At 38.5% G+C, this 27,792-nt stretch overlaps 1 long non-coding RNA gene across 1 annotated transcript; it reads right to left on the bottom strand.

The window, feature by feature from the left end:
• Positions 1–1,281: 1,281 nt before the first annotated feature.
• On the bottom strand, positions 1,282–20,266 carry LOC139126846 (uncharacterized). The gene is made up of 2 exons (XR_011550824.1): positions 20,158–20,266; positions 1,282–1,369 (listed from the first exon to the last, which is right to left on the bottom strand). It is a non-coding gene; the product is annotated as an uncharacterized lncRNA (long non-coding RNA).
• Between the last annotated feature and the right edge of the window lie 7,526 nt (positions 20,267–27,792).

The raw sequence follows: 27,792 nt of genomic DNA, 5'->3' as shown, positions 1-27,792 counted from the left end.
TGCTGTCGACAGCCGTCAATAGCTCACCCATAGGCATTACCTTGATATACTTATACTTTTGTGAGTGCAAAAACTCAAAAACACATTTGAGCAAATGTACTCACAATTTTCGTGATCTTCTGTTTTTGAGCCAACACAATATGTATAGTACATGTTCGGGCGTATAAATTCATTTTCATGATGAATAATCAAATTAAAGATAAGTGTCTGCGAACATGGGTCTCCCTCTTAATCTAGCATTGCTACAATATTAAATTATATCAAAGATAATTCGAATCCGAATCGTGTTAAACGTTTTTTAAAATAAATAGCCACTTTTATCACTTTTTATTTCTGCCGTCGGGTTTTAAGTTTCGTTGCAGTGCAAAACGGCAAAATGAATCGGAAAAGCGTGTACTACAGAAATTTGCGGGAAATTACCAAGAAATGTACACTTTTTCGCTTTCTTTTCGAGAGGTATGAAAGAATACATACCATCTCGCATTTAATTTGCGAGAATTTTATTTCTCGCAATTAGCCGGCGAGAACTGTTTTCTCTCGCAATGTATGTGCGACAAATTGAATTCTTGCAATCAATCCACTACCTAATTTCTTGTTGGTTGATTGTGAGGATTTAATTACTCACTGATTCAAAGCGAGAGAAAACAGTTCCGGGTAGCTGATTGCGAGAAAATAAAATTTTCGCAAATTATGTGCTAGATTGTATGTATTCACATATACTTCTCGCAGAAAAGCGAGAAAGTGTACATTTCTAGTTAATTTCTCGCAAATTTCTATACAAGTGTTTACGAAATATATTTAATGTTTTCGGAAAGAGAATTATCTGTGAGGTAAATAATTTGTAACAGCTACATACCTGCTCGTAGTAATGGCGAACAGAAATATGTCACACATCAGCTGCTGCCCAACTTCGGCGCCTCTACTTGTATTTTCTGGGAATTTAAAATATAATATTTAAGTACATGACCTTGCATTACAGTTACAATGCAAGCATGTTGTATATAGCCAACCCATCAAAGATGAATTTGAATAAGTGCCTGCTCCAACTAATAACACGTGTGGATCATTTTGGTAACATAGTTTCGAAAGCTCGAAAATTGTATAAAATAATAATTTGTTTCTTACATACTTGACTGCTGAGGAATGCAAATTTATTTCCGAATTGCAGGGAAGTGCTCCCCTACCAGGAACTGAGTTTTGTCAACCTAAAACGACTACTTTCATCTCTAAAGCCATGTCAAAACCATGAAGTAAATAAAGACTGGTGTAAATTGAACCTACCTGCCTTTTCTTTCCGCGTCAAGTATTTTTGAATGGCCTTTAACAGTAATTTATCACCTTTGCATTTCTTTTTTCTTTCTTCGTGATTCTGATAATGGAATTATGATATTTGTATGAAAAAACCAACAAAATATCAAGTCCACAACGAGCCAGCATCCAAAATATAATAAAAGATAGACAAGTACAAAACAGCAGAAGAAAAACAAACGTATCGCACACAAAATAAGCAACATTAAATTGCATCAAGAAAAAAAATATGACCCTCCGGAACAACAGCAGCTAAGACGTGATGCCAGTTATTTCGAACGTTATTATGCAAATTATTTCGAAACATGCCAGTTATTAGGCACAACCAATGCATTTATTTTATATAATGTTCAGGGTGGTCACAGCTGCATGGCTGCATAATTGATACCATCTGCAGTCATCTGCCCGACTGGTGCATTTCATTAGTAACCACTTCAATAGATCCTGCAAAATAAGCGTTTGAGGCTCCGATCCTTTCTCTAGAGTTACCTAATATGCACGTCAGTACGGCGGAACTTAAAATGGCTGCATTATGGCGTTTATTGAAAACATTTCGGCTCTGATGACTGATAGGCAGTGATATAACTTGATTTCCGGATAAGATGTCATACTTTTAATTTTATCTTGTCTTTTTAAGGTAGTGACTCAGGTTCGTTGACACATATTTTCAATCAAAAGTTTCACATAAAAAACGGGGTCTCACACCCAACATGTGGTACATTTTCTGTTAGGTCTATATTTGAAGAAGGTAAAAATTTTGTTTAGATGTCAAAACATGCATTCGTATGTTTGTTTAAGTCAAAAACGTGTGATTTTGAGTTTTTTCACTTAAAAAAGTATAAGTAAGAATTGGCAGCACCACTAAGTGATCTGTTAACGGCACTAGACAGCCGTGTTTTGGATTTTTGAAATTCGCTTTTGTTTCTGCACAGTGAGCCTTCGAAGTGTGAACTGTCGGATTTTCGCATAAATTATCGTCTTTGTTCACGTTTGTCAAGTTATCGTCACTTCAGGGGGGTTTATCAAAACTCTGAAACACGGTTTTTCAGGTCTAATCATGAAGTGTTAGCATGCGAAAAAATTGGGGAAATCCGCCCACGCGTCGCCGACTTACACTCATTTGAAGGTGCGCATACATAGCAACAATCGAAACTGAGAAAATCGACGATTTGTGTAAACGTCCCATTTTTCACACAAAATGGCCGAAAAAAGTCAGATTTTTGTGCCTTTAAAAAAAATTCGTTCGATCTGGGTCTAGGTTAAATATTGGGCATCAGATTGGAGAATTTCTGACAAGTCCTGAACACTAATTCGCCTAAAAATGATGAAAATTGTGCATAGAACCGTGAGGCTGGTCAGCGTAAGTGGTGGGTACTATTTACACGATAAACACTAGAAAGATAATTCAGGGCATAATCTGTTTGTCAAATACGTATAGCTTATAATCATATTAACTATACACTGTTTGGTAACGGTTAGATTCTGGTTACAAGACTAGAAAAGTTTAAAAAAATACAGCCGGAATGGTTTACAGGTCTGCGTTCTGCCATGCCGACGACGCGCACTCGCCTGCTCGCAAGCACTCGACTTCCGGTCTCATAGCCAGTAATTTATGCACGTACCAAGTGTGAAATGGTTGTCAAGTTCATTTTAGCGCCGATTTTTGTGCCTGTAGTACAGGACGTCACTTGCTTGCTTGCTTTCGAATATGGGACGACCAACTCTCGATGCTCTAAAAATTATGTAGTTCAGAAGTTCAAGGAATACGGATAAGTCGCACTTGTTTTTGTAGTTTTCACATGTGATCTGCTGCAGTCTTTTTGCTCACCATCAGGAATGATGATACCGGGTTTTTCATGCGCTATTTCGCTTTTGACTGTGACATGTACTATTATGGCCCCGCGTATGAAACCAAACTCAACTTCAGTTACACGTAAAAGCGATTCTTCATGACTTCAAATAAACAACTGAGGCGATACACGACAGATTCACTGATTATAAAATTGAAACGGCGACGTGTCGCGACACCCAGCAACACTCTCATGACCACAGATAGAGACAGACCGGCACCGATCGTGAAGCGACGTTTCGCGTACGTTGCTGTGCTCTAGACCGACATAACAGTGTCGAATTGACAATTTTACAAACTAAGTCAAAATATGCGCTGCTGTATTAGAACCATATTTTCCAGTGAATATTAAATAGAGTCTCGTGGGGCGGCAGTGTAATGGTGTAATCTATCGCGTCCATCAGCTTTCCATTTTGCTTCTTTGGCCCCCGTTTACGTTTTCTACACCGCTTATACTGCCGGCAGTCGCCAGTGTTGGAATAGAGTCTCTTGTGAAGACGTGCGCGCATGCGCAACATTGTGCGTAAAAATTTACATAATCTCCTTCAAGGTATAACGATAACGCTGACAGTAATCCGGACCGTTAAAACAAAAAGAAAATAATAACTCGCGCAGTGGTTAGAAGGCCGTGTTTTCTCTAAAATTTCAGATATTTCCTAGTATAATGTTACCTCACAGTTTTCTCTAATAAAAAGATCATATTTCAGGGGTTCAGAATATGAAATAATCACAAAATTGCTAAAATTGACCAACAAACCTGAGTCACTACCTTAAATCATTGCATCATGAATGGACTTTTCATACTTGAATAAACAGAATACAGCTGAGTTCAATTAAAAAGATAAAGTAGTACTAAAAGAGACTGAAAATAACACGTATATGAAAATTACGATTAAATAGATAAAAAGCATAGTGAAAAAAATAGCGAATCACTTAATAGCCTTTGACCTAGATTTTAAAAGGAACACAAATTAATGCAAATGTAAATTTGCTGTTTAATCTATCAGAAAAAAACAGATGCAATATATATAAACGAACGACGGTGGGCTCTAGGAATATGGAACTCATTTCACATGTAGTAATGAAGAGATGAATTTTGGATAACAGTGTATGATGGAATTTTGTTCTCAAAATATTTTGACAGAATTTAAAACAGGGTTCGCATAGAGAGCAAATCAAAGAATGTAAGCACCCTGCATGTGAAAACTGAAGGCTAAACAAAAAAAGCTAACTGCATTTGAAAACAACATGCTAGCAATGAAATTTGGTAGATCGACTGTGACAGAGACACCAAGTAACGAGAAAAGAACAAGGAAACTCGTAACCACGAGATCATAAGCAAGCTAATTAAGTATGATGCTAGCCTCTAGGAGTGGGGTCATGGGGACATGTGACTGTACGAACTCAGGTGGGAAACGTGAAATGCTGAAGGCAGAAAATTTGAACCAAGGGGATCATGGTGATGATACTAGCCTGGGGGAGTCGGACCTTGAGGGAGTCACTGTACGAGCCCAGATGGAGAACATGCAGTGAAGTGACGAAGGCAAGTGACATAACCCCAGGAAATGTTGATATGATAAGAGCCTAGGGAGTCAGACAGGTAGAGAATGGAAATGACGATGATCGTGTGAGATGAAAACAGGTGACTCGAGCCCAGGATGCTACGGACCTGGGGGAGTCAGACGGAATAGAAATAGCGGAATAGAAAATATAGCATGTACGAGGTAATTAACTTCCTGTAAATTGTAATCAGCCAAAAGCGAAATGAACAATTTTTGTAAGTAAGCCCTCGAAACCTGTATACCTAATATTAAAGCTAAGGGACGAGTACTTTTTGAGAAACACATATTTTTTAACTGAGTTTGACAGGCAAACTCTGATTCTAAACCGTGTGCCAGCGAAAGGAAATATCTGAAAGTAACGCTCTGAAATAGATTAAGTCCAAAGTCCGAGTCACAGTTAACAGTTCATGAGGAGCTACGTCCCTTAAAATACGGCTAGTTTTCAATAGGGTTCAAACCCACAACATACGGCATCAGTCGCCTAGCGGAGAGGCCACAAAGAGAACCGCTCAGCTAAATCTCCACTCCCAAATAAGAGTGGTTCAATAGCCGGCTAAGTTGTTACATGTTTCTGACTGAGACTGCTCCACACGTTGTAGAGTTCGTGAAGCACTCACGCACGCATGCTCACTATCACACATCGCACATACAAACTTTATCGAAGCGAAGAAACGAATTCATCGTTTTTAACTGGGCGAACGATAACCTCGGGGACAATGCTGTCAACCAGCAGAGCTACCAACCCAGGTACCAACCAAAATGTAATGGTAATCAGTTAGAAGTCAAAAGTCCATGTAACACAAAAGTGTCAGTATACGCGAAACAAAGTTTCTGCACTGAACATGTTGTTACCAGTTGGAAAGCATGACGTAAGGAAACTTCGGGTGTGCGGATATAAAGGCGGAAGCAGTTGCTGGATCATCCACCCAGACGATGAATGAGACAGTTGGGTATCTAGGATTTAGCAGCCGTGGTGGCTGCTAAAATACAAAAATGAATGCCCAACAAACAGGAGGGAGACAAAGGTCAATGTGCAACAGAACAGTTTGCAAATAGTCCATGAAGATGCAGCGATCTAGTAGGGTTATTTACGGGAGGAGGAATAGTAGTTCCAGTGGAGTGGTATGCATATGACGAGGCACAGCGATTAACTCCAGGAGCATAAAAACAAGACAGATTGAGGATCCTGTGGAGAAATGTCGAAAGTCAAAATCATGGCAGAATTGGTCTGTTTTGAAGGTCTTTATACGTACCGTAACACCAGTAACATTGCCCTTGGCGTACTCGAAGTTAATGTCCCCAAAACAGAGTTTGTTCTGTTGGTTGAACCATTGTGTGGTAGTGGTGATTTGCTGCATAATTCATATGAAGTAGTATCTAAAGTATCTAAAGTAGGCAAGGAGAAAAGCTTATTCCAGCTTGAGGTCGAAGTAAGACCAAAAAAACACTGGTACAGAGAAGGTGACAAATGTGGCGGAGGATGTCAGTGGTGATTGGCAGACGTTGTCTTGATTTGGTTCCTCTTAAACGGTGAATGCCCCTTAGTACATTATTAAAGGGCAGAAACCTGTGGCCTTAATTGCAGCGACTGCAAGGGATGACGACAAGCATTCATAATGTAGTGGTTGACTAAACCTTTATAGTAGACAGTTTCAAATGGAGGTCTGTGGCATACTGAGCAATGAAATTGATAAGGATCTCATGTGATATGGGAGGCAAGCAAGTAGTGCCTGATACCACCATAGATTGTAACCACGCATGCAACCCTTTTGAGTAGGTACGGGCTGTTGTTTGGCTGAGCGATGCCTGCTGGAACTTGATTATGGCATGGCTCTGTGAAACATTACATCCAAAGGGAACTTGGCAAGGAAACTGGTCTGCCAAATTGTGCGTTGTCCTAGAGTCAGCTATGGTGTTGGTAGGTCCTCCGGGTATGAGCAATTTATCTGTCGTCGATTGTGTCAATAACTCGCCATGGTCCACACTACCTCGACCATTTCCCCCACAGATATGTAAAAGAGTGACCATACTGATACAATAAAGGTTTCTGGCTAGCAATTCATGTGATTTACTGGAGATATCACAGGATAGGGCACAACAGCTCTTGGAAGTAAAAAACTAGCACACGCTTGCCGTGAGTAATTTGTGCATGAATAAGCTGTACATGTGGAAGGAACGTTGCATGCTGTTCTGGTCATATTTGTATATGATCAATACACGTTACTGAAGTGAAGCGTCCGAAAATAGGAAGCTGAATGAAAATTAACCCAGAACGATATTTTGTTTCACCATATTTCTAAAACTTAGTTCACAGCCTAAATTCAAAAAATAACTTGACGTTCAAAATGAGGAGTTCATTTTTTTTCCTGTCAACATAGTTCCATGTGCGAGCATATGTATGTGCCCATAGTATTCAGTGAGTCGTTACAGACGTGACATTCCTATCATAGCACCAACTGGATAAGATAAACGTAACAATGGAACATTAACACCTTGGAGGATTAAAGCCACAATTATCAATCCCAGGTTCTCGCATTAGTGGAGTTCTCCTCCGAGTTAAACACTTGTTCATTACGATGTTTGATTTCCATAACATTAATAACATAAACTGATCTCAACCTTTGGTACCTTTTGCTGATCCTGCAAACAGAGTTTATACAAGCGCTTGATTGATGGTCGGTTCAAATCGCCAACGGTCATTGATTCCCAACCACCAATGCACGAATTTCCAAACAAATTGTCTTCCAGTTGCGTTAGAATTTGAATATGTTACCACAATGTTCGATTGGCGGCAGCTTCGCTTTGACCGTTTGGCAGTCTGTCTGCATTTTTTCCGCTGGAAAAAACTAAAACGTGGCATTTTCTTGAGCGTGTGCCCGCACGTTGCCTGTTTGGTGTTCACTTACACAATGAACTCCTCCATAGCTTCGCACCCTTTTAAAAAGAGGCTCTGCCTTTAAAAGTATTCTTTTTCTCACCCAAATTGGTCAGACAAGGACCCGGGTTTCAGGTACCATGCAAGTTAATGCAGTATTTCCCTAATGAATATCTCAGGGTTCCAAAACTAAAGCCTCAAAAAATCACCAATCTGGCTTCGTCTCGCATGGCACACTCCTTACATTAATTGCCAAACCATTATATACAGTAGAACACAAACAAAAAAACAATCCAGCAACATAAAAAAGATGGCACAGAAAACTATACACACCAAACACTCAACAACAAACAAAACACTATAAACTAAACACAATCAAGTTGTTGATGTGTGTTGCCATTTTCCCTTTATTTTACAATCCTGTTCGCCAGCAGAGCTAGCTACCAACCCAGGGTAGAAAATACAGTGTTTTCATCCAGGTTTAGTTACAGCACTGTTGCCCTCGTGGAGAAAGTGCAATGATCCTTATAGATTCCAAACGGCGAAAACAGTGAGACATGTCAACAACGTCATTTTGATAAACATCCAACTCTTTGCGACAGTTATGGTAAACATCACACATAATGATTTTTTAAACGAAGAATACGAGGATGAATTCCTGGATGGTCAGTGCTCGGGCTATCCTAGAATTGGGCAACAGTTTAAAGGTTCAAGGTTCATCGCAGATTATGATGGTAAATTCGGCGTCAGTAACAATTTAACCTGGCATAAGGAGGCATGCGAGATTCAATCCTTACCTGCAAAGATATCTCGACCCATCAAGGGTAATACTAGCCCGATGTGTGGTAGATTCTCTAATGGCATTCCCTGTGAACGCAAGAACTCATGCGATGCTGTGACAGCAAGTCCTGTACCATGGCCACCTCTATCTTGGGGCTGGAGATTTTTTTTATGTCAAGCAGGAAGCAATGTCGAGGGTTTGCTGTTGACCAAAGTGTGGTCAAAGGGGCTTTCCTTGGTATTCAAAATGCCGATGCGAGGGCGTTGTTTTTAAAAAGCAGCCACCTGCTTAAAATATATGATTGGTTAGATTTTCTCTGTCCATAGTAACTGTGGCAAAATTGGAATAGGTGGCAGTATACCTATAACTTGTTGACGCTGTCTGAAGGCTTAAGAACATGGAAGATGGTACATTCACACGATCTTCTTGCTGATTTTGCTGGACACAGGAGTCGCGTGAAGTGTTGTCTGCGGTGTCATTGTTGAACGGGTTGAAGTCGCCGAATCTTGAAGGCCAGGCAGCATGGTTGTCATCAAATAAGTGTCTTGTTGAATCAGCTTTGGCTGGATGTTGCTTGATGAAAGGGGGTCCTCTTGATTCAGCTGCATCTGACTGATACTTGATGGAATAATAGCGGGATTTGGGTCCGGATGAGTTAGGCAGTCGAATGTGGCACAAGAATCAGGCTAAATACGGACTGGAGGAAAACTATTGCTATCGCTTAGAAATGTATAATTAGCTGTTCGGCTTCTTTGGTCTGTAGCCAGCCTGCCCAGCATAGTAGTCGAGCGGGGTTATGCCTTTGATTGGCCCATGCATTGGATATGACATAAGGTTGAACTTGAGTACGGGCCGATTTCGCTGACAACTTTGCGAGCGTCGTCCTTTAGCTGGCATGCTTGTTCGATGTAATGCACTGGGAGAACGGAGTTGCAGAAGAGGTGTGGATAAGCGTGCACAGGTGGCAGAGATGAGTACTTGACGGCAGTCTACGCACTGCGCACAATGAGAGCTGAATGAATAAATTGTGCGAGAACAAAGACTGCCAAATCTGTGTACCATGTACAGAGGGGAGCTGATTGGCTGGGAGAAGTTTGGAGGGAAACAAGCCGACAGCTGATAGATCAAGGAGCGGGAAGGAAGCAGTGTTGCAAGTTCTCAAAACAACATTTTTTGTTTTCCAAAATACCTTTGGTAGCAAAAAAAGAAGAGTGAGACACAAACCAAGTTGGATATCTCATGTGGATGACCTTTGCTCGGGGTGGAAGATTTGACCCCAGATATTTGATGATACCTCAAATTCAACAGACAGCTGAATGTGTCGATTAGACTTGCAATCACTTCGAAAGATCAAAAACGGTTGATATACAATAAAACTAGTTAGTGTGACCTAATGCTACCAACTTCAATTCACCACGTGCATTTTACATATAGGGAGTTGCAATCCTTGTCTTGTCATGTTTCTTTTATTGTTTTGGTTTAATTGATGAATCAATATCTATTTTGTTGTATTTTTCATGACGGGACAGTCCTATCTGAAAAACAGTGCACATCAATTTGCTTTTGAAGGCTTATTCTCGTGTATGGACCTCCTAATTAAAGTTATTTGCCATCTCGTAGGCTATTTGCTAGTAAAGGGAAAGCAACTCCACACATCGTTCATATATTAGTGATTTGCGTTTAATGTATAGTAGTGTGTATTTTTTTGTTTCACTGTCTTGTGTATAGAACCGATTAGGCACGGCGAAACACAGCTGTAATCTGCGTGTCAGTGCAGAATGTACTCCAGAGTGGAGAGACTGCGTACGACACTGCGATCCTTTAACGCTATGTTTCGAAAGTTTGCCAGACTTTCTTCATCAGTCGCCTCAAGTTCATCTTCAGTGGATAAAATGTGTGGTACATTGGAAGATTGTATGTATTCCTATATTGTCCCACTGGAAGTACGTTCTTTTTATTCTGGAAGCTAGGATGTCTAATTTTGTTCAGTTGTGTTCAAGGTCGTGTTCGTATTGTGTTTACCAGATTGAGAAATAGATAGATATATGTGGTCGTCAACATTGTTAATGTTGCGCTGTCAAAATGTTGTATTTTTTCTGTGTTATAATTTGTCAGTTGTAGACTTTGTTTGAAATCATTGGTAGACGAGTTATTTTTGACGCTTCCTTATTATGTAATCATTAGTGTGTACAATGTCATTCCAATTCCCTTATCTAACGGTTTGATTGGTATCTCATCGTTTTCTGATAGTGTTCTTCATGACATGCCTTCGACATGAGATGTGTTCTATTCTGTGTTTTGGAAGGGGATAATGAGATGAATTCGAGGCTGCTATGTGTATCGATGTTCATTTTGGTTTGTGCTCGTGTAATGCGACATATTTGTTGATGTTATGTGCACTATTTTGTTCTAAGTTTCTGTGCCGGCTTATACTGTTACGGCCCGTCTTTATTTTGTAATTTTATGTGTAATTTTAGTGTACATTTTTGGTGTTGAGGCATGGCACAGTGTTGATACGGTAACTCTCCCTTTTGAGTTTGTGTTAACCTTTAAAAAGGACCTTTGGTATTGTGATCCCTGTTTGGCCCGTGCTGTATCCAGTTACCCCGGCGAAAGTGTCGGTGGTCTAACATGGACTAACATGTTAGTTCATGGTCATATGACCATGGTCAACCTTGGTAGTTCACGGTCGACCATGTTTGTTAAATGGCACAAATTACTATGGTTGTCCATGGTCACCAACCATGGTCAACCACGGTAAACCAAGGTATTTAACCATGGTTAACCGTGGTTGACCATGGGCATCAAACGTGGTTGACCATGTTATTAACCTTGGTCAACCATGATCACCAACCAATGGTATTTGATGGTTTTTGAATCAAAACCTTAGGTTGAAAATTGTCAGAACGGAAAAAATCTTGGTATAAACCTCACCAAAACTCTGCAAAACACCAGTGATCCTGACTGGTGTCATTATAACTTGACAGACTCGCTTGGGGATCAGCAAACTTAGCCTCCATTATAGTGTCCACTGCAATAACAGCCAAGCCCTTCAGATTCTATCAAAGATCATCCTCCAACCTCTTCTGAGTGTTTCCCTGAATGTTCGATGAGCAAAAATATCCAAAATTTCTCCCAAAATCGATGTTAAAAACACAGCTACTTTTCCAGTTGTTCACTGAACAGACAATCCGTTTGAAGTGAATTTTTAAGATGGCTGCTTCAAATGAGCCAATCAAATGCATTGCTTTATGACATGTGACATCATGGTAAAGGGTCAAAGGTCCAATGACAATGGACCTATGACCTTGCCTATGTTGATATCATGTTTTGAGGCAAACATTGAGTGAGACTGAGATAGTCTGAACTTCCTGCAATTGCAGCAGTGCTTTCATGCCCTCCATGTCAATAATTCCAAGAAATTCAGCTCGATATTTGTCCACAGTCTTCTGACATGAACAAGAATATAGCAAATTGGTCTAAGCTTCCCGGGCAACGACATTAATTCTCTCTAACAACTGTGAATGATGTCAAGAGACTCAACTATGTAAATATAGGAGTGTATATACATACAGACTATTATCAATATGATCATCAAGAAAATTGGGGATCAAAATTAAACTACCATGAGTCATCAAATACCATGGTCAACCATCGTTGACCATCGGTAACCATAGTCAACCATGGTAGCCAATATCCATAAACAGGTCAGCCATGATAGACCATGGTTAACTGTGATAGACCATAGTATTGGAATGCCTACTCTGGTCTCATATCATGGCCAACCATGGTAGTTCATGGTTAAACATCAAAAACCATCAAATACCTTGTTGACCATGGTACACCACAGTTGACATTTCGCCGGGGTATGTACGTTGTTCACAACGTTTACTGTTGCTGGAATATTGTGTTGTTTCTTGTCGAGTCATTGTACGGCCTAGGATCTTGTCTCGCTGATTTTCGCTCACTACAGTCACATGAGGTCTACTCCACTCCGCGTCTATGCGCCCGATAGACGTGTGCACCTATGTCCGTCTTCTTCTCAGGCATATGTGCACACATCCATGGCAGAGCGGAACAGACCACCGGTGACCGTGCACTCACCTATGTTCAGGACGTCTTCCATCTCCAGTGCAGGTCTTTTACTGTTCGTCTTCGTGTAGTCATATGTTCTATTCGTTGTGGGAGGGAGACTACGGTTACCGTTGGTGTATCTTAACATGAAATACTAACCATTACGCTTTTGTTATCTTGTTTGTATGGAGGGTGTTGTTTGCTCTTGTTTCCGCCTTAATGTTGATTGGTTAGTTTTCTTTCGAGTCGCATTTTATTGGTTGTGAACTGAGCACTGTAATTGGCTGTTATTTGTGTATTCTGATCAGTATTTTTTTGTAATTTCAGAATCTAATGTTTTAAATTAGCGTTATTGGGTTTTGATCTGCAGAAATTGATGTTATTATTTTCTGTGGATCGAGCTGTGTATTGCCTAATCGGTACGTGATTGTTGGGACAGTTAGGGTAACGCTTGTATGTATATGACGATGGATACCTAAAAAGGTATTCTCGTGTATGTAAGCTTTCGACTTAAACCTGCAGAGCAGGAACAAGTAAGAGTCATAGTTAGTAAAGGGAAAGCAACTCCACACATCGTTCATATATTGGTGGTTTTGCGTTTAATGTATAGTAGTGTGTATTTTCTGTTTCACTGTCTTGTGTATAGAGCCGATTAGGCACGGAGAGACACAGCGGCTATAATCTGCGTGTCAGTGCTAGTCTGTACTCCAGAGTGGAGAGACTGTGTAAGACACTACGATTCTTTGACGCAATATTTTGGTGATACAGTGATACAGTAAATACACAATACTATACATTAAACGCAAAACCACCAATATATGAACGATGTGTGGAGTTGCTTTCCTTTTACTAACTAAGGTGATTAGAGATAGCGATTAAGCGAGTGTACAGGGAAGAGGTCTCTGCCTTATACACTTCACTCATACAGATAATCGTTCGCCTTGAACTTCTTTGAACATTGTACCCTAATTTTCACAGAATAGGACCTATAAATATACTACAAGCCATATTTTAGTTCAATTTAAGAATACTAGAAACAAATTCATATGTCCTGAAATTATAATACTGTCAAGGTTTACACGAGACTGAGTTTGTGCCGCTTCACTGTACAATGCCTTTACGCGTATGCACACAAGTTAGCCCAAGGAGAAGATAATCACGCCGATTTCAAATTGGCATTCAACAGTGAGTCGCTGTCCTGCTTGCACGCTATATCCACTCGTCGAACTGCATGCACATGTAATTTTTTTCACATGTCTTTAGGTCTGCACTAACGTATAGCAAGCATTGTTACTTTTTAACTTTATAGAGATCATGTTAGAACTTTCAAAATGATTTTCTATGCTATATTGGTTTTTGGTAATGCAATTTTTACAACTTTGTAAACAGTACTACATTCATTTCTACATTTGTAATATTTAGTGGTACACAATGTCATAATATGGTTTTACGTGAATTTACATTCATCAGTGTGCAATTTTATACAAATTTTGCGACAGTACTCACCTGAAAAAAGAGATTTCATTTTTTTGGTATCGAAGCAAATACTTGCAATGCAGTGAATCATAACTGGACGAGTATAGGTTTAATGTCCACACAATATTTACTTTTGACAACTGCATGTACATGCATTCCTTTATTGTCAAAAATTGTCATTTCCTACTTATCTCGGGTTTAGCTTGTATTGCCATGTCCCCTTTCAATTTACGTCAAGTAGAGTGTATTTTGTTTTGCCCTTTTTTACTTATCTTAGGTATTGTCTGCACTTCCCAGATACTGTATTCTACTTAACCCAGGATTAGTCTTTTGTTTTTATCCATTATTAACTATCTCAGGTATTGTCTGCATTTCCAATATTTGCTACTTAACTCAGGTATTGTCAGTGATTTCCAACAGTTGCTACGCAACTCAGGTAAAATCCTATTGGTTTTATCCATTTTAATTATCTCAGGTATTTTTTGAATTTCCACATTCACTTTGTACTTTGGTGTTTTTATAATATATCAACATGCCACAATAAATATATATCAGGTACTGTATGATTTGATTTATATTCAGGTAATGCAATAACTGTTTTTAAAGTTTGAATCAAACCATTGTTTGTGTGTTTCACAAAAATGAGTGAGTGTGTTGTTTGGAGATTTTTAAGACAAACTCCGCATATTAACAAAGGTAGCTCCTTTGTCAACCGTACTTGTCTCAGAATATTACAATAGGTGCATGCATTCCCAAAATAATTCTCCAATTATTAATTTGACAATAAATCCTCAAGAAAAATAATGGTCTATGATTGGAACTACCATGCAAGACCAATTTTACTTCTAATTTGATGTACATGCACACAATGGGTAGAGTAACTGTGGTCATCGTTACCCCTACTGTAATCATTCCCTAATTTGTATGTTCAAAGTCCAGCAGAGAGGTTAAAAATAAAAAAAGAACTGAAGCTACTTGGCATAAAGTAGCACCGGCCAAGCTATTGGTATCAGAAGTTGTTGACTCAGCGTTATGTAATGTCTGTTTATATCAATTCTGATATAACTACTTTATATTGCATATTATCAGTGCAGAAAGAGCCCAAAAGTGCACCGTTTTTTAGACGCAAGTGTCCCGTAATGTACATATAACATTGTGCCAAAGTGGTAGTTGGAGAGCTGGGTTATCAAGCCACACAGCAAGAGTTCATTTGCATGCAACATATCATCAAGAGTGCGGACCTTAATATTTTAATATGGCCGCCGTGCAGTGAATGTGCACAGATTTCTACGGCAATGCTTAAACCGTGTTTTGATCCGTCACTTTGCGTTAATTGAACTAAAATTGAAAGATGGGATATCCAACTTGGTTTTCCTGTGGTAATTTCTGGAAAAGACGACTTTTTACGACCACCGGAGCAAATCAAACTAAGTGTTCTCGCACCACTTCACAGACCAACTGCCGTAAAAATAGATTTTGTTATACTAAATAGGTTGAGAGCAGACATGAAACTTTCACTAGGGATAGATTTTACCCAAATGCTTACAACAACATACAATCCTGCAACAACAGAAAGTCCAGCCAGATTTTCACGAAGAAAAACTTTTTTATGCCCTTAAGTACACTAACCCTCGACTTGTAAGAAATCAGCGATGTAAAACCCGTATAACCTTCGAAGTGATGCGAGGAAAATGAGCTTGCATTTCGGCCCTATTCACATTGCAGAATGACTGCACGCTAACGGGCTGTCACATTTGAAACAGAATCCTGTATAATGACATATAAATGAACCCTTGGCTGTCCGGCTGGGTTTTTGGCACAGCTTATTTAAGGCATTGATTGAATAAAGCAAAATATGTAAATTGTCAAAACTTGGTAATTAAGCTTGCAAAACCTAATTTTTATTTGACACATATTAGTTAAGTATCTGTCCTCTAATTAATAATAATCATTACGGATAAATAGGCTATGTTGATAACTTTTTAATAATAACGTTCTGTAGAGGGTGAATAAGATATTGAAATTAATGTCGAGAATATTTAGAAAATAATTATCAAAATTAACAGCTATTGGTCCTAAAAATAAAGCCATCGGCTGTATCACACAATGGTAGTTAATTTCTCAGCTCTTGTAAGAAAAGTGTTACCTTTGGGAAAGTGTTATTGCTAGTTATAATTTAGAAAAGAACACTAACAGTGCCTTTATTACGTACAACATCGAACGAATTAAATACATATGGTGAAGATGCAAACACAAACTGTTCACTCAGTGGTAAAGCTGATCTGACTGTAAACTTCTAGACTTTGTGAAAGTAGGATTTAATGTAAAAGAAACAGATTCCTCCATTACTTTTCATAGTATTCGCTATCGTATCTATAGAAAAACGGGTGTATCTATAACGCCCTATTAGGTAAAAAAAATGTTGGGATAGAAAAATATCGAAATTCTTTTTGTCACATAATGTAGCGAATAACTCTGTTCACTAGAATGTATGGACAACATCATTTTCTTCGGTACGAATTTCTTCATAAATAGCTGTTATAGTTTCGTTATTATTGTTATCTGGGTTTTAAGTGTTATTCTCATTGCCATGATCTTCATCTGACATACCCCTGACCATTGATTGCCAGAAAGGTTTTAGAGCCCCATGCCGTCGTAAATAAACTTAAGAAAACGATTTGGAGGTTTTAAACCCTAGAAACATGACCGGTTTTGACAGTTTACAGAGAGGTAATATAAATCTATAAAATATAGCGTAAAAAGCTTTCAGCACAAAGTGATAGTTTGCTTTGCACAGAATTTGAATGTCTTAGGTGGACTTGAGCTGTGGAATTGGCCAATGGAGCTACATAAATAAAATACTTCCTGCCAACATTTTAATCATGAATGCCTTTTCCATTTTCAGGCCTTACCGTTCTCAAAACATACCAGGATTAATAATTCATTCAATAACTATCTAAATTCATACAAATATGCTGAAGATAAAAACAGCGTCGATTAATAAGATCGATGTTTTAGATTTTAAAACTTCGTTTCAAGATCCGTATCTTACGTGATAAGCGTGGTAATATAACAAATGGAGGACGCAATCTGTTCATAACCGACAAAAATACTATCAAAAAAGCAATGTTTGGCCCCAGTCACATCGGGTACATCGTACAGCACATCTTTGAGTATGTTTATACTGTTAGTCAATTACCAACTGAGCGTTTTCAACTGAGCGTACTCACCAGAGCCTTCAGTCTTGTCTGTTTTGCTGGGTGTCGTCTAAACAGACTCACGACGCAACGCGTTATGAATCATTTGGGGTTTCTAACCTCTTGGACAGCGTATTTTACTCAAATGCATTACCTTTTGAGCGTTCAGTTTTCACAAGAAGGTTGTTCACATTCTGGCTTTTCTCTCTATGGAAGACCTGTAAATTGCGGAGGTCATATCTTTCTTGATTTGTAGACAAGTTCAATTCTTGCCTGAGGAACTTGACCGGATAACTTTTGTCCTACATGAGTACAGACTTCAAAATTGATGAAAGACTGGCCGCAAACCTCTTTTCGAAATAATATTCAAATTTGAAAAAAAGGTTTGTCACAATAATATAACCTGTAGCATTGATATCGGACCTTTTGTAGGAATGTAACGTCTAACACGGGCTTTTCGTGCTAAATAAATCTCACATGAATGGCGAAGGTATGCTTCATGTTTGTTCCATTTAAGTTAAGGATCAACGTAGGTAGTGGAGGAAGCTCACGGTATTCTAGTAGTATCCTGAACTGAGAGGGGATGGATATAGCTAGAAAGCTTTTGAAGCTGGTGATTGCAAAAAAGAATGGAGTGATATGTTGAAATGCGGTTTGAGTGAGTAAGAACAAAACGGTTTGATAAATTATTAAATTTGATTTTGCAAATAAGCACGGAGAGCACCGATATCAGAGAGGGTGTAGCAGCTTCAATGTTGCTAATATCGTCTGCAAAACTGTAAATGGGAGTACTGGATTGAAGCCATATTGACGAATCGATTAAAGGTACGAACAAAGTCCCACATACACTGCACTGAGGAACCCCAGTTTTAAACCTTATTCGACTAGAAAAAACTGCATCTTAACAAGCGGTTTTTTTGTAAAATTGATTTTAAATCATTGAATTATTGTCCAGTGTGTGCTATAGAAGAGACTTTTCCAAGAATAAAAGAATCATTGACATCCTTAAGTGCTTTAGGGAGATTACACCTACTAAGCGTTGAAAATTTCATATCGTACATACTATCTAGCATCAATCAATCATTATGCCAATTAAATAATGTGGTTCAGAGAAGCTAAGTATCAAGCTATTATTAAAAGGATAAAAAGTCAAACAATGTAATGCGGTCATAATAGCCACATAGAAGTGCTTTATTGCAATAATCGAATTTCAACTAATTGTAAAAAATGAAAATAATAGTTATGACAAATGTCATTGCGTGCGATAATTTCAGATATGACCAATTGTTATAAGATAGAGGTTCATTGATTCTTTTATGATGATAATGCTTGACATTCATGACTGTCAAGCACATCAGCCGGATTTGGATATATGTTTCAGTAGGAGCGGTGACAGTCAAATACAATGCCATTTTTGTGTCGCTTTGGAAAATGAAACAGATCTTGGGCAAATAGTAATATCAGCGAATTGACATGACATACTACTAAATTTTGAATGAATAAGTGGAGCTTTCGTTTTGTCGTCGATTGAGTTTCCCTTTTTTCAGTCATCCAGGGTTTAATGGCACAAACTGCCTTTTCATTAATTTTAACGGCAGACTGGGTGTCATATGGTGCAAAATATATGTACCAGAGATTGTCATCAGCATAATATGTTTTGTCTAGAAAACTGACCAAAAAGGGGTCGTTCTAATACAGAATAGTAGAAGACAAGGGACATATCCTTTAGGTACAATATTGTCATTGGTTGTGCCATTTAGTAAGGGTATTGTTTAGTGCATCGAACGAAAACCTGAGTGAGATGGAAAAAGGACTTGTTTCAAAGTTGGTGGACGGCTAGTCGCAAACAAGGCGTTCAAGAATTGCACTGAAATAAATCGCCGATAAGAGATGTCGTGCTTGTCATTCCTTAATGTAAGCGGCCTTTGTAGCAGATAATGACGACTACCGATTATTATTAAGACGTCACTTATCCCAGCGAGTCAATGGTGGTATCAGTGAAAACTCGTCCATCCGGCCACTTGGGACTTTAGGGGACAGTCATTTCTCTAAAGCTGTGTAAATATGAAGTAAAATGCACTGTATTTAAATGTTCTCACATATAGAGATTCCATGTCAGTTTTTGGGCGTATTATTGTGTACATACAACTCTCATAGAACACAACATGTAGGTTACACATATTTTACGCGGTACAGCATATTATATATGCTTGACCGTCTATGACATCCGGAATATCAACTAGATAAACATCTTCCCCTCTGGCCAGTTTTATTTTGCATTTATGCGGCTACATGTCTAAAAAAACGCGACATGTATTAGATAAAAGTTTAATCATTGAAAAAAGTTGCAGGAAGGTACTCACAAAAATTCCCACACCATAATGCCATTGTTATCCACTGCAAATTTCAATGTGCAAGATTGAGTTTGTATTTCTAACGGTAAAACTGGTATTCAAAGCATTGTTGCTCAAAAGCAGTAACTCATAGCTACTTAGGAATGATAAAACGATAATAATATAATCCTAAATGTGCAAGATTGAGTTTGTATTTCTAACGGTAAAACTGGTATTCAAAGCATTGTTGCTCAAAAGCAGTAACTCATAGCTACTTAGGAATGATAAAACGATAATAATATAATCCTAAAATGAGTAATATTGCCCCCTGCCCGTACAATTCATCTTCCTTTCCTTCGCGTCAAGGGGCAACTAACTGCCTATCATGACAAGTTTCAGAAACCCTGAAATTAGAAACTGTTTATTAACCCCACATTCTTGGACAGAGATATGATGGCAGAAAACACTTTAAACTGTGTATTATGAATATGGCAGAATATGCTGTTCTGGAAAAGTATCATAGTGGACAGAAAGGATATTTGCTTGACACGACAATGGCCTTAGAAAAGAAAACCCTCATGTTAGGAGGTGTCCTCCTGTAATGAAGACCTTATCTTGGCGTTGTTATTTTCTCAACCACTTGAAATTTGAAAAGAATATCCAAATTTACACAAAGAAGCTTTTTTGTTTTATTTGATTTACCTTTTTGTTGCGCACTGATATGGTACTGTTATCCAAGTCAACAGAGATATTATTTTCACCGTTCAGCAGTCTTGGTAAATATGTGATTTTCTGATCGAGCAATGCTTGCATCACGAGAGGCTTATTTTCCAGCATCAGTAGAAAAAGAGAATCCCAAAGAAACCAAATGAAAGTTTTAGTTAAGACCTTGATGGATTTAGTCAAAGCATGATTACTATTCCTTCGTTTAATTTTACTTCCTTTTGTGTTGATGTGAACGTTTTGATATTTCATCCCTAATACAACAATTCTTTTTCAGAGTAGGCACTTGCCTTTACTGCTAAGTAAGTTATCTTCAACGTTGTGAATGAACGCCTTGGTAGCTAGGATTCTGTGTTTTATTGACTATACTGACTGCATCTAGAACTAATCTCAGGTTTTAAAACTCTACAGATCTTTGTCTACATATGTTTCTTTTTGTTATGAGGGAACACATGCGACAAAATTGATTGCAATTAACTTAGTTTCCATGATTTCATCGTTTACAAGTAATAATGGAAAAGTGTTGTAGTTGGAAAGATACTTACCGAACCTTGATCTTTTATTTTTTCTGAAATCCAATAAAAATAATGGTTGTCATTGAACGTTGAGGCTCGCGTACATCAACATGCCAGTATATGATGGCGATCAAAAACAGCCAAATATATGTGAGATGAAGTTAAGGTGATAACTCTTAGTCCTACGTTTTAGTGCATCACGATTTTTTTAAATGAATGTAAGGAAAATTTTGAATCATCGTTAATGGTATAAATTACAGTAGATATACTCGAAAGCCTACAGCAGCAGAGAAATTATTTGGGCCTATTGAGCAAGGAATTCTCTGGAAACACTGTGTTTGTTACTCCATTACCAAGATCATACATTTCTGAAAGCCTAGATATAGGAAAATGATAAATTTGTAGTTTCTGTTTATTATATTGTTTACATAATACCGTGGTTTCAATCAGGTTCGAACTCACAACGTACGGTACCCAGTCACCTAGAGGAGAAGCCACAGACAAAACCGCTCGGCCGAATCCCCAATCTCAAAAAAGATCGGTTCAATAACCGAGCTATGTTGTTACAATTTTTCTGCCTGAGGGCCCAACACTTGTCCTGCATAAAGTAACTTTAATCAATGTGTATTCACTTCTTTCGTATGAATGCTATTTATCACAAGAATATTCAAACGCTGGGAACAAATTACCTGTAGTCGGTATTTGCATATCTCATTATGACATTTGTGAAATGATTATGAACAGATTATTGAACAGAGAACCTGTAATGCTGTTTACGTTTGTGTCAACTTTTAAAACAACCTTGAGGGAAGCCATGACATGTTCCACGGTATATTTGACATTTACCTGTAATGTCTTCAATAATATCTGCAAGACTTTTAATTTGTCTGTCTTCTTTTCTCCTTTTTTTGGTCCATCGGGGATTATATATGCGGACCTAACAACGAAAAGTTAATATTTCTAGTATAATGCATTTTCTACATACTATATACTTGAAAAAAAAATAAGAAAAACGCGTGCGCTCAAGGAATTGACTGAATATGTACAGATATATTCCCCGGCGTACAGTACGCTATACTGATGTGGCCCTTGAAAGAGAGACATTATGCCAAAGAGTGAAAATAGGAAGCTAAACAAACAAATTAATATACATAAGTCTTTTTCATAGCCATTGTATTTGTGTCATAAATCCAAAGTGTCGATATTGTTTCTAATGGACGGCTTATTACAAGAAACCCGTCATATCTATCAGTGTGATATAGCAGCGGACACTTCAAAGACACATATTATTGATACTAATCTTTGTGGCCATAATACGGGATACCGCTTTTGCGGACCGAGGTCGCTCAGAAGAAGGGCCCAAGAGTGCAGTAAAAGCCGTATCAGGGCCGTAAAAGCTTTTATCATATACCTTGAGGAATGATAAATATGTAATTTATGTATTATCATACATGGCATGCCTTTATTGCCCTGTATTCTCCTATGGTTTAGACGGTATTGATATGAACCCGTATTTTAACATGTTAAAATACGCATTGTATTTTTACTGAAACCAAACTACTTACAGCTAAGCGTACGTGTGACCTTCGCTGGTATGCATGGCCTTCGATTATATGTTCATATATACATATAAAACAGCTGATCGAATAAGGCTTATGACACTCCGAAACGTCATTGTGATTATGGTCAACATTTGGTCAACATTTTGTTGTTTGCAGTCAGTTCATTGGCATTGCCCTTATAGGTACAAATACAGTGGTACATACAAACGAATGCATCGAAAATTCGTATGACACCTGTCATCGTTTACGGCCGGTCGCAAACGGTGCACTGTTTTCATGTCATCTATTCTTCTGAAGATTACGTCCCGGTTGACAGTGCATCATGATAGAACCGCTATACGACAAGTTTCATGTTGACGTGTTTAAGTATTTAGGTGGTGAATTACATCGCTTTCAGCGATACATGAGCCACAAAAATCCAACTGCACTGAAAATACGTATACTCGCGTCAGACAAGGTTCACATATTACATTTACGATTTGTACTTGTCTGTGAGATTTACATGTCATGATCGTGTCTAGATATGGGTCCATAACTGTGCGGTTTTCAGACGAGACTCCTGCCTTTTACGGGCTGGTTTTGACTTTTACGACTTTTAACCCCGCCTTGGGTTAAAGTCAAACCAGCGCAACACGATTGGAACTGATTTGGGATAACTGAATCTTCATATTTTACAAATTTATCGAAAATGTAAAGTGCTCTATAGCTGAATGTTGCAATTTTATACATTGCCAATAAAAAACAAATGTGTAACTTAAAAAGAAAAGCAGATGATCTTACAGCTGCAGATTAAATCGACACTACTTCACCATCCAATTATCCCAAATTTGTTCCAATCGTGTAAGTAGCACGCATAAACGCCTTTTAATCCCGCCACGGGTTAAAAGTCGTAAAAGTCAAAACTAGCCCGTAAAAGGTAGGAATCTCGTCTGAAAACACCACAGCTGTGGGCCCACTGCTAGATTGTGTCCGATGGCACCGATGCGGGTTTCGGATACAATGTGGGAACTAGGGAAAGTCAAACTTTCGTGAAGGTTGTAAAGAAAATTAGTTTTATTTAGGCAGGCTGGTAACGAAAATAAAATGGTATTTTATCCACTGTGCATTCATAGATGTCGCAGAGCTGCTTGCTCTATATATGCTCTCAGCTGTTCACACTGTTTCAACAACACTGTAGGTATGGGATCGTGCTTAGATGATTTTGCGGGTAAATTACTAATAAGACCTTTGACACTGTCAAAAGAAATCAAATCAAAAGAACTCAGACTGAAGCTTGACATTGAAACAGGGTCAGATGGTTGATCAAAGGACAAGTTCTAACGTATCTTAACAATCTTACTACGAAAGAAATCTGCAATGATATCTGGTAAAGTAGTGGGGGTCCAAGTCCGGTAAGGCTGAAAACAAGTGCGCATTTCGTGCCTGTGATGTTATCAATGATCCGAAAAAGGCTTTTTGTATCTGCTCCAACGATTCGGTCATGGTAATAGGTCATGGTAATAGGTCATGGTAATAGGATACATGCGCACCTAATTTTCTCCACTGCTTTTCCACTCGGCGAAAATTTTGTCGTGCTTTAATCAATCCTTCATTGAACCATGGAATGCGAACTTTATTCAAGAATAACTTGTTGACGACTAGTGCATCTTCTTCCACTACCGAAGATAGAGCACTGTCCTATGCATTCACAAGATCGGTCGGGGAACTGTCCACATCAGTAAGCATCGATTGTAGAGATAATGCAGCCTTGTGTTGAAGTTCACTAAATTTGATATTTGTAAGTTTTCTAGAAGACCTGATGACTTTCAAAGGGCGTGGTTTGTAAAAGAAGTAGAAAGTGAAGAGCGGCTTGGTCTGATGGTAGAAGCCAGTCCCATTCAATATTTGTAACACATGGGTCATCTTCCCTGGTGATAACCAAATCAAGAGTGTGACCCTTAAATTGTGTTGGACCTATCACCTGTTGAACCAATCCCATAGATTCCAATAGATCGATGAACTTTCCAGAATTTGTATCATCGGGGTTGTCGACGTGGATGTTGAAATCCCCGACAACAATCAGCCTGCCTTGTGAGTGAATAACAGTCTCCAACAAGGTGGCGAATTCGCAAAGGAAGTTGTTGATATTCCCCTCCGGTGGTCTATATATAACAATTAGTCGAATCACAGCTGATGAAGTGATAATGTTACCATCGATGACTTCAAAAGATTGTATAGCCGCATTCTCATTTGTTGTGAATAAGATTTAGTTATGACAGCTGTACCTCCACCTTTCTGTTTTGAATGTGGTACCTGATATATCTTATTAACCAGTACGTGATGATGAAACTGTGCTGCTATGGTATTATCGTTTTCTTTGAACAGGTTTCAGTCAATACGAATACGTCAGTCTTGTTTTGAAGTGGAGACAGATTGTAACTTCTTATCTACAGAGCATGCATTCCATAGAGTAAACTGAATGTTCCTAGCTGTTAATGTTACAGATTCTCTATTCACAGTGATGAGGTTTGATGGATTCCTAGAGCGCACACAAAGTCGGCGTTGAAAAATGTCCACCACTGTACTTATGCATTTGTTTTCAGTATGTACGAGGATGCAAAGTTTTGGCTTTGTAATGGTGGTGTAAGAATTCCCGAGTTGAACTGGTCTGCCTAAGGAAGATTCTTGCATGGATGGCGAACTACAGTTACTTTTATGGGGTTCAATAACGTCATTATCTAGCAGGTATTTGACTTCTTCCTGGAGATATTTCACTTTCGTTGGACTCAGATTGTATGGATGCTGTTTTACAGGCTTACTGTCCCCAACATAAACGTCATAATAGATGACGTTTGTCCTTGTTGGAACATCTTGAAACAGGTGTTTATATTCGTGGATCAGTTATTAACTGATATTTCACCTGTTGCTGTTGTGACGGCTGGAGGTGTGCCAACTTTGTAGACTCAAGATTCTCCAGGATTTCTGAACCTGGAGATTGACCGAGTCCAGCTTTGAATTTAGAGTATTTTCACTCAATTCAATTTCACTGTCGCTATCTTCATAATGTTGTGAACTGACTGCACTGGCAGGCTGTGTTATAGTAGGATTATTCCTATCCAAATATGACTTAAGCATATTTATGTGGCATGACTGGGTTTCTTTTTCGCCTGTCAGGTGTTATTATGCTGTAACTTAAATAGCTTAATTTCTTATCAAGGAAAATATGGCCAAAAGTAACGAGCATGGAATGGTTTGCCAGGAACCGGAAGAAGAACAAGAACTGTTTGACCAGGCTCAAATTTCCGTTTTGAGGTGTTTTTATCGTTGATATTCATGGACTGCTGAGGTGATTCAAGGTTTTCTCTGGCTAAGTCACATGCCTTAGAGAGTTTTGTACGAAAATCTGACACATATTTTAAAATATTCAGACAATCATTATTGTCTGATAGCTATTTCTTTTTAAGAGCTTAAGTGGGCCACGAATTGTGTGTCCAAATACAAGCTCAAACGGGCTAAAACCAAAAGACTGTTGAATTGACTCTCTAACAGCAAATAGAGCATAAAAATGAATACCTTCATCCCACTGCTTCTCTGTGTCGAAACAGTAGGTCCTAATCATATTGTTCAAGGTTTGATTAAATCGCTCAAGAGCACCCTGACTTTCTGGGTGATAGGCGGATGACGTATACTGTTTAATGCCTAGCTGATCCATTACTTGTTTGAAAATTCAAGGCATAAAGATGGAACATTGATCGGACTGGGCACATTTAGAAAGGTCAAATAAAGAGAAAAAAATTGGGCTACAGCTTTCACTATAGTCTTTGCCTTTATATTTCTCAGTGGTACGGCTTCAGGGAACCGAGTAGATGTACATATTATTGTCAACATGTTGTTTTTGGGTAGGGGCCCAACACAGTCTATTCTAATCTCCTTTGAGAAATTCTGGGATGAAAAGGAGGAGTTAAATTGCCCTGCATTGTTTCGGTATGAAAAGGACCCGGATGGCTTACTGAGAAATGAAGTTCTGTGGGTCAATGAATAATCATCGGCCTAACGTGGAGCAACCTCCAATGTATCTGCCTTTTGTTCATTGATAAATTTCTTTATGTCGCTTCGAACACACCTTTTAAATTCCTCAATCAATATAAGTTGACGCAATGTTCCATGATCCTGACAGATTTTCTCAGGAGAACACCAACGATCAAATAATTGTTCTTTTGTTCGAGCAAATTCAACATAAGTTTGATCCTCCGCCTTCTCACAATCCCTAAATTTCTGACGGCAAGCTTTAAGCACCAACGTCACAGAATCATAATCTGAAGCCTGCTCCACTGACAAATTAATGTACATTTCTTTACCAACCAAAGGACTCTGAAAAAGTATAGACCAGGACTCCCTAGGCCAATTCAGACTCTGAGCAATTTTCTCAAAATGAATGAAATATATAAACGTTTCATTTTTACCTGTAGTCGATGTTCTGCTAATACTCTTTCCCTCTTTTTTTCCTCTGTTTCTCTCTTTGTCTCTCTACCATTTGTAATTCTTTCTCTCTTTGTCTTCCTTCCATTTGTAATATTTCCTGTCTTTCCCTTTCTTTTGTTTGTAATTCTAGTTTCTTAAGCTCCAAATTTGCCTGTATTTCTAATTTTCTGAGTTCAAAGGTAGACTCGGGCTCATAACTTTTCAAGGTGGATTCCTCAAATTTGCCAAAATTAACTAAATGTTTGACAATATTGTACTGAATTTCCTTCTTGCGCATAGATCTTTTAATTCAACTTTAAGGAAATCGGCCAGTGTAATGAAGTTGTCTTTTCTAAGGAATCAAATGTGTCCTGATCAAGGTCCTCCATAAAATCGTGTGGTTTGAATTCCGCTATGATTAAATTTCGCAGACTTCACAATATACAGTAGTTTGGAAAAGGCTGGCAAAAGGTTGTCAAACGGCTCAAAATGTTCAATGGACAAGCCCCCTATTTTGTTACGTGAGAGAAGACGAACAAAAGGTGAACCCAGCAGTTCAGTATAAAACAAACTTTATTACGAAAATTAAAACTAAGCACCAAGTCAAAGATAGAGAAAACTGTAAAAGTGTACAGGCTCAGCTCGACGGCAAAGCTCCAGTCTCAGAGTTGTAACAGTCAGTCGGATGAATGAACAGTCCTTTGGCTTGCAGGCTTGAAGTTGCACAATGTCCACAGTAAATCCAGCGTGGAAGTGTAGGGTATTGAAAAGCCTTGCAATTAATACTGTTGGAGTTTCGAAAGTCTCGAACTAACATGTAAGAGACACGATCCCAAAATGTCTGACTGCAAGCTGTGCCCGGCCCCCTATTTATGCTCATGTGGTTTTATAAGAGCATATAAGAACAATATAGAACTTTTATTGGCATGCTAATTACTGCTCTAAATTTTTCTCCCTTGCACACTAATTAAATTTCCAGAACATTCTAAACATGATTAATTGAATTCAAGGTCATGAGGCCCAAGGACTGTGACCTTGAGAATGTTCTAGACTAATTGAACTCAGGTTGTGAGTGTCGGAGAAAATGACCTACATAA

The sequence above is a fragment of the Ptychodera flava genome, unplaced genomic scaffold, assembly GCF_041260155.1.
Source record: "Ptychodera flava strain L36383 unplaced genomic scaffold, AS_Pfla_20210202 Scaffold_136__1_contigs__length_136700_pilon, whole genome shotgun sequence".
Classification (NCBI taxonomy): domain Eukaryota; kingdom Metazoa; phylum Hemichordata; class Enteropneusta; family Ptychoderidae; genus Ptychodera; species Ptychodera flava.
This window is presented reverse-complemented; position numbering and strand designations above follow the sequence as displayed.